This window comes from Scyliorhinus torazame, chromosome 5, assembly GCF_047496885.1.
Source record: "Scyliorhinus torazame isolate Kashiwa2021f chromosome 5, sScyTor2.1, whole genome shotgun sequence".
NCBI lineage: Eukaryota > Metazoa > Chordata > Chondrichthyes > Carcharhiniformes > Scyliorhinidae > Scyliorhinus > Scyliorhinus torazame.
The window spans coordinates 149,827,125-149,834,838 of NC_092711.1; the positions used below are offsets into that span (position 1 = coordinate 149,827,125).

A 7,714-nucleotide genomic window follows, 5' to 3' on the forward strand; every position below is an offset into this window, starting at 1 on the left:
CTTTCGCTGTAGCCTTCCTCAGCTTGGAGGCATGTTTTGCTTGCCCCTTTCTCACCCCTTTGCAGTGTCCAAAGGGTCCCGGACCTTTGAATGCCTTATTGGCATCTTTGACTCATTTAGGCCATTTATTCTTTCGGTAATCTTGGAGTACTCTTTCCCAATCTGGATTATTACCAGCCACAATTTTAATTTGGACACAGTGTGACATTAAGGTGATCACTTAACCATGCCCACCCAGAGACGCCAAATGTTGACCCTCAGACGACGATATCAACTGACGTGGCGACAAAGAAACACTGACACAAGATATTAAGTACAACTCATTCTTTATTAATGTTTAAAACAGGGAGCAACACGGTGGCACAGAGTTAGCCCTGATGCTTCATGGCGCAGACGTCCCAGGTTCGATCCCGGCTCTGGGTCACTGTTGGTGTGGAGTTTGCACATTCTCCCCGTGTCTGCGTGGGTTTTGCCCCAAAGGATGTGCAGGTTAGGTGGATTGGCCATGCTAAATTGCCCCTTAATTGGAAAAAATGAATTGGGTATTCTAAATTTTTTTTTTTTAAATTAATGTTGAAAACAAAAGATCAACATGAACTGTTCTTTATCTCACTTGTTAAAGTACTGATTACTTGTTACAATGAATCGTAAAACTCGTGGCTTGGGCCCAAATACTACTCATTGCAAGGTGAGGTGGTCAGTCTCCCTTTGATAGATTGTCTTCTTTTCTGAGCCCAGGACCCAGGGTTTCCCTGCGTGATGGTTATTCCTGTAGATCTTTGCTGTGGTGGCTCTGAGCATCCCCGCTTTTATCCCGTTTCTCCCAGTATCGTGAATGTTCTTAGTACATCAGTTTGTACATTACCAGCTGAAAACAACAGGGCACAAGTGCTGTCCATGTTCTTCTTATCTGTCCTTGCTGAGCAGTCTCTACAGCTGCAGCAGTTTCATGTTGAGTATATCTTATCTTATCACACCCTGCCAACTCAACAGGCTGGTTCATTAAACTGCATCTGTGTTCACAGTCCCTGTGCAAGATTGGCTACTTTTCCCATCATGTTTTGTGGGTGTTTAGCAGATTGTCACCCTGCTGTATTCTGTATTTAGTTTTGATCTTCCTGTATGTGTAGGAAAAACACTATTTACTCTCCAGGATAAAATAAATATACTTCATCAGCTTTTGCGGATCATTTCAGTGGCAATCTGGTCTCTCAGGCTCAAAGAGCATCTTGAGACCGGCCGTCCCGCAGAGATTCTGACCCTCCCATTTCGCCAACTTGTCAGAATGAACATGGTTCATCCTGGAAGTGACTAACATCAGCAATTTGTTTTTTAAATTTTAGACTACCCAATTCGTTTTTTCCAATTAAGGGGCAATTTAGCCCCTACCCTGCCCTGCACATCTTTGGGTTGTGGGGGCAAAACCCATGCAGACATGGGAGAATGTGCAAACTGCACATGAACAGTAACCCAGAGCTGGAATCGAACTTGGGACCTTAGCGCCGTGAGGCAGCAGTGCTAACCACTGCACCACCGTGCTGCCCTGATTAACAGCAGCAATAACAGCAGAATCCAACCCGTACCATCATTTGTGGACTCGCTGGTGTCTCAGCAGGTGTGTTGACCGAGTGAATCCCTTCTCACACACTGAGCAAGTGAATGACCTCTCCTCAGTATGAATTCGCTGATGTGTCTGCAGGCTGGTTAACTCAGAGAATCCCTTCCCACACTGAGCGCAGGTGAACAGCTTCTCCAACGTGTGAACTCTTTGGTGTGACTGCAGTTTGGATGAGTGAATGAATCTCTTTCCACACTGAGAGCAGGTGAATGCCCTCTCCCCCGTGTGAACTCGCTGGTGCGTCTGCAGGTGGGATAACTGAGTGAATCCTTTCCCACACAGAGCAAGTGAACGGTCTCTCCCCAGTGTGAATTCGCTGGTGTGTCTGCAGGTGGGATAACCGAGGGAATCCCTTCCCACACTGAGAGCAGGTGAACGGCCTCTCCCCAGTATGTATTTGCTGGTGTGTCTGCAGGCTGGATAACTGAGTGAATTCCTTCCCACACTGAGAGCAGGTGTACGGCTTCTCCCCAGTGTGAACTCGCTGGTGTGTCTCCAGACTGGAAAACCGATTAAATCCCTTCCCACAGTCAGAGCAGATGAATGGCTTCTCCCCAGTGTGCATTTGCTGGTGTGTCTGCAGGTGGGATAACTGAGTGAATCTCTTCCCACACTGAGAGCAGGTGAATGGCCTCTCCCCAGTGTGAATTCGCTGGTGTTTCTGCAGACTGGATAATTGAGTGAATCTCTTTCTACACTGAATGCAGGTGAATGGCCTCTCCCCGCTGTGAACTCGCTGGTGGAACATCAGTTCCTGAGAGCTTTTGAAGCTGTTCCCACAGTCAGAACATTTAAAAGGTCTCTCGTTGGTATGAGTGAGATTGTGTCTCAGCAGGTTGGATAACTGAGTGAATCCCTTCCCACACAAAGAGCAAGTGAAGGGCCTCTCCCCAGTGTGACTGTGTCGATGATATTCCAGCTTGGATGGGCAGTTAAATCCCTTCCCACAGTCCCCACATTTCCAAGGTTTCTCCATGTTTTGGGTCTCCTCGGGTCTTTCCAGGTTGGACAATCAGTTGAAGCCTTGTCCACACACAGAACACGTGTACAGTTTCTCCCCACTGCGAATAGTGTGATGTTTTTTCAGGCTGTGTAACTGGTTAAAGCTCTTTCCACAGTCAGTGCTCTGGAACACTGTCACTCGGGCGTGTGTGTCTCGGGGCTTTTCCAGTCACACTGATGTTTCACATTTGTTGAAGCCAACAGAACACGTCTCCTCCTAGATTGAAAGGTTGATGATATTCAGGTCCTGATGAATCGAGTGATTCTGTCAGATCCTGACATGACATTTGGTTAGAGATTTCTTTCTCTAAATCCTCACTTTGTAATATTCTGGAAAAGAAGTTTACAGAAGACATCACTGTCAGTACAGGATAGAAATTCAGAATAGACAATTCTAGTTTCTATCGAACATTCTTTCCTCTCTCATTCCCCAAAAGTTGTAATTCTCCATCTCACACACTCTCCCTCCATTCTCACTCTGCTGTATCTAATATTCACCCTCTTAATTCTCCTGATTCAAGCTGATTGACAGATCCAAGCTCACTGCTTCCTGTCCTGGACGCAGAGACTGAAAATCTTCATGCAGGCTGCGAGTCAGATATATGTCTATATTAGTGGGCTAAAGATGCGTTTAATGTATAGGATTGTTTCAGTTGGTTAAGATACAGGGGGTTGTGATTGATCATTACCTTGAATTTGCTGCCGATGAGAGTAATCAGCAGAAATGATCAATAATTTCTACATGAAACTGGATGGGCTCTGCTGGCTTACAGAATGGGACCCACTTGAGACTGACGGAATTGCTTGCCGATTTGAAAAGTCCAATGGACTTCTTCCCTTCCGTTATAAATCTGACTGGAAATATATAACATAGCTACTGTACTATGTTACAAGAGTAAAATAATTAATGTACTTTATGACAGAACCATCAATAATATATCTAATCTACAGCCTCCCCGAACAGGCGCCGGAATGTGGCGACTAGGGGCTTTTCACAGTAACTTCATTTGAAGCCTACTTGTGACAATAAGCGATTTTCATTTTCATTTCAATCTGGATAACAACACCATATCACCATAACAACATATCCCCGTCCTCATGGAATCAGAGTTTTACAGTACAGCACGAGGCCCTTCGGCCCTTCATTTCTATACTAGCCATCAAGCACCTATTTACGATCATCCCATTTTCCAGCACTTGGTCCGTAACCTTGCATGCTTTGGCTTATCCAGTGCACACCTCAATGCTACTTCAATGTTGTGAGGTTTCCCGCCTCTGCCACACTTTCAGTCACTGAATTCCAGATTCCCACCACCCTCTGGGTGAAAATGATTTTCCTCAAATCCCCTGCCCTTCACCTTGTTACTGACGGGTCTACCAAGGGGAAAGGTTTCTTCCTGGGACAGAGAAAATGTGAAAATTGTCAGAACCTCTGCAATCTCCTCCCTTGACTACCACAGCAGCCTTGGATACATCTCATATGGGCCTGGGGATTTAAACAAGTGAACAACTGAAAGCCAGAAAAAGAGCATAAATGCAATGGGGAGAAAAGAATGTGTTTTACTCACAAATATTGGAGACAAGAGGACGTTTCAGCCTGTTGGGAGTCAATCTTCATTCAGAGGCAGAAGAGTAACAGCTTTCCTGGGCAGGAAGAAGCTGTATAGCCATTGACAAATCCCAGATTCTGATTGACTGGATGACCAGAGCCCTTCCGGTCTTCCGTGTGTTTCCATTGGTCAATCCCCCTCATGGCGACAATAAAGAGGTGGACCTCGACTCACGTGGGGTGGGAGGGCATTTGACCTCCAGACGTGCTGAGCTGTTGACCAATCCGCAGTATTTATTTTCTGCAACCAGTGATATTGCCCCCAATGGGATATTGTGTACTGGGAACGTCCCTCTGAGTCATTGTGACGTCTCATGGTTCCAGTGCGCAGACTCGGTGCCGACACAGGAGCCCCGCCTCACCCGTTATTCCCCTCCCCCTGGACCTCCCCGAAACAAGGTTTCCAGGAAACCGGCTGACGGCTCCGCCAGAGCGAGAAGGCGCTCGGTGATTCCCCCTTTTTACCCGGGATTGCGCGTGTCCAAGGGAGAGGGGAAGGTGTCCATGTGCCAGCCAGAATTCACCCTCTCTGACCTTCCTGCTGAGGTGTTGACCAATAGGAAGAGTTGGGGCCGGAAAGACTCTGCTCCTCCAGCCAATCGGAGCGGGCTTTGTGTGAATGAGGATTGAGCTTCACACTAACTAAAACGTCCTCCCGTCTCCAAAACCTGTGAGTAAAACACTTTCTTTCCCCCCCCCCCTTTCCAATTCTTTTCTCATTCTGACCTTCAATTGGTCACTTGCAGCAACTGAAGGGAAAGGAAGTGAATCCAGGGAGGGTGCAGACTCTGCAAAGCTTGGCCCAGGTCTCTCTCTCTCTCTCTCTCTCTTAAACACATTGACATCTTTTGCTCTCTCAGCTTGACACATTTATTTGTCTGGCGAAAAGGATGGTCCCTTTCCTACTGTTCACAATTAAAGGGTGGTTTCCCCAGGAGATGGCTGACATTTAAGGGGACAGTAAATTAATATCGGACGGAGAAATGTCTGTTTATATGGTACAGATTAGATATATTATTTCTGGTTCTGTAATGAAGTACATTTGTTTTCATTTCTAGTCTTGTAATACTGTAGTGTAGCTACGTTATATATTTCCATTCGTCACTTCCCTGAGAGGGTTGTTCGTCTCTGGAATTCACATCCATCGGGACCAGTGAAGGCCGGGAAGGTCATTGAATATTTTCACAGATAAATTGGACAGATTTTTAAAAATCTGTTTATTATAGTTTTTTAAAACTATTTTTTAACGATAAACACAACAGAGTAACAGACAAATTGGTAGAAAATGGGTACAGAGCAGAACAAGAAATATTGCCAGCACAAATACAACAACATGTTGCAGAATTAATTCTGAACAGGATATTTGAGGGACCAAAACCTCCAGATGAAATGCCGGATCAATTGAACAACCAGATAACTTGTTAATATCATGGGCTCGATTCTCCGAAGAGGGAACAAAGTCCCCTAGCAAGCGTGTTTAGCTGTGCGTTTCCTGCCACTCAGTTCCGAGAAACACATGGCTATTCAACGCAACTCGCGTTGTAAAAGGGACCTGAATGGGAACACGCGACCAAGGCCACACATAGCCACATTTTGTAAACTGGGGAGCTCGGCTGGCTGGATCTCCCCCTTGCAGTGAGAGATCGCGACATCATTTTTAAAGAGTGCCTCGATCTCCGAAACAATCCCCTCCCCTCGTAACTCTTTCAAGACCCACACCGGGCACCTCATGCCTGATCATGCACATGCAAAAAATGCCAGTTTGGCACCTTGGCAGTGCCCATTCCCACTGGCAGTGCCATACAGGCACCTTGGCAGTGCCAGGCTGGTACCCAGGTGGCACCAGCAGTGCCAGGGTACCACCTGTCCAAAAGGCATGCATTTGGGGGCCTTGGATCCCCTGGGCGACCCCCATAAGTGCTGCTACATCTGGTCCCCGTTTTAGTGCTGAACGGTGCTCGCCCAAGGTCTCTGAGGTGAAGGGAATGAATCCCAGAGCCTCCGGTACCTCGGCAACATGCACATTAGAGTGGGGCTAATTCCTTGCTCTAATATGCAGATTTGCCAAAAAGTGATCTTGCTAACAATGGCTGGGATTTTACATCACAATGTCTTGCGAGAACGCGTTGAATCTCGCGAGGCATGGCGTGCCAGGTAGATCCTGGGAGCGGGGTCTCCCGGGTTTCATCAGCCATGCTGCGCCACGGTGAGATGTTCTGCCAGCGCAGCATGGCCATTGGATCACAACTAGTGACTGAGGAAAGAGGGTAAGATCATGTTTAAACAGGAGGATAACTGCCAGTTGCACAATCAGAGCATTGCAAAACATACTAACAATATGATCGTATTCAAATGAATAAGTTAAATTGAATTCGCTCATGGAAAGCCCAGGAGAAGCAAGTCAGGCGAATTGGAGCCGATGCATTTGAGATAGGGGTCCCATACCTTCCAGAAAACATAAGACTTAGAATGGAGTACAGACTTTGAAAATTCCATCGGGGTGCATTCCATAACCAGCCCATGCCAGTTTTGGATGGAGGGAAAGTTGTGGCTAATCCAGGAGCAAAGATCAGGGTATTATATCACCTTTTTTCATTCGAATCAGTGATTTCCCCATCTGGGAGACCCAGGATCAGGAATACAGGATCAGGCTCGATCAAAAATTCTCTCCAATTCCCTGACTACATTTGACCAATAGGATTGAATCTTGATGCAGCTCCATAGACGATGTATATAGTCACCCTCAACTACCAGGCACTTTAGGCTCACAGGGATTGGATTTATTTATTGTCATGTGTACCGAGGTACAGTGAAAAGTATTATGCTGCGTACAATCCAGACAGATCATTCCATACATGGAAATAAAACATAGGGCATAGATGAATACACAATGTAAATACATAGACAAAGGCATTGGGTGAAGCATACAGAAGTGCAGTACTACTCAGTAGAGAAAGGGAAAGGGGACGTATTAGGATCAAACATGTGTCTAAGACTGGGTGTCAGATGAAGGCTGTGTAGTATCCTCAACTGGGTCTCCTTCCTATTATTGCTGTTCAAAATTTCATCAGCCATAGTCCTATATGTTGCCCTGGATCTCCACATCAATATTGACTGCTAAGTCCCATGACTACGAAGATCTCAGCATTGAAATTCAGGTTATGGAATTTTGAGCATCATAGAACTGGCTCATCAATTGTTTAGGCTCCACAGAATTCAGGGTTCTTTTCACTGGGGAAATTGAGGAATCAAGAGGCAAAGATGTCTTGTTACAGATAACGTCTCTAAGCTGTAAGTACTTAAAAAGGACAGTCTAGGGATGTCAAACTGTTGACAAAAGTATGCCCAAAGGATGACTAGGAAGCATCTCTGAACATGTCTTCCAGCCTCAAAATGCCTCTATCCAGGTATCAAATCCATGGTCAATGGGACCGGGTGAGAAGTCTGGACTGCCTTGGACAGGAGAGACAGTGGAAGTCAACTTA

The 7,714-nt window shown here is 46.0% G+C and overlaps 1 long non-coding RNA gene across 1 annotated transcript; it reads right to left on the bottom strand.

The window, feature by feature from the left end:
• Nucleotides 1–309: 309 nt before the first annotated feature.
• Nucleotides 310–4,401, bottom strand: LOC140420068 (uncharacterized). The gene is made up of 2 exons (XR_011946167.1): nucleotides 4,189–4,401; nucleotides 310–2,950 (listed from the first exon to the last, which is right to left on the bottom strand). It is a non-coding gene; the product is annotated as an uncharacterized lncRNA (long non-coding RNA).
• Nucleotides 4,402–7,714: the final 3,313 nt, after the last annotated feature.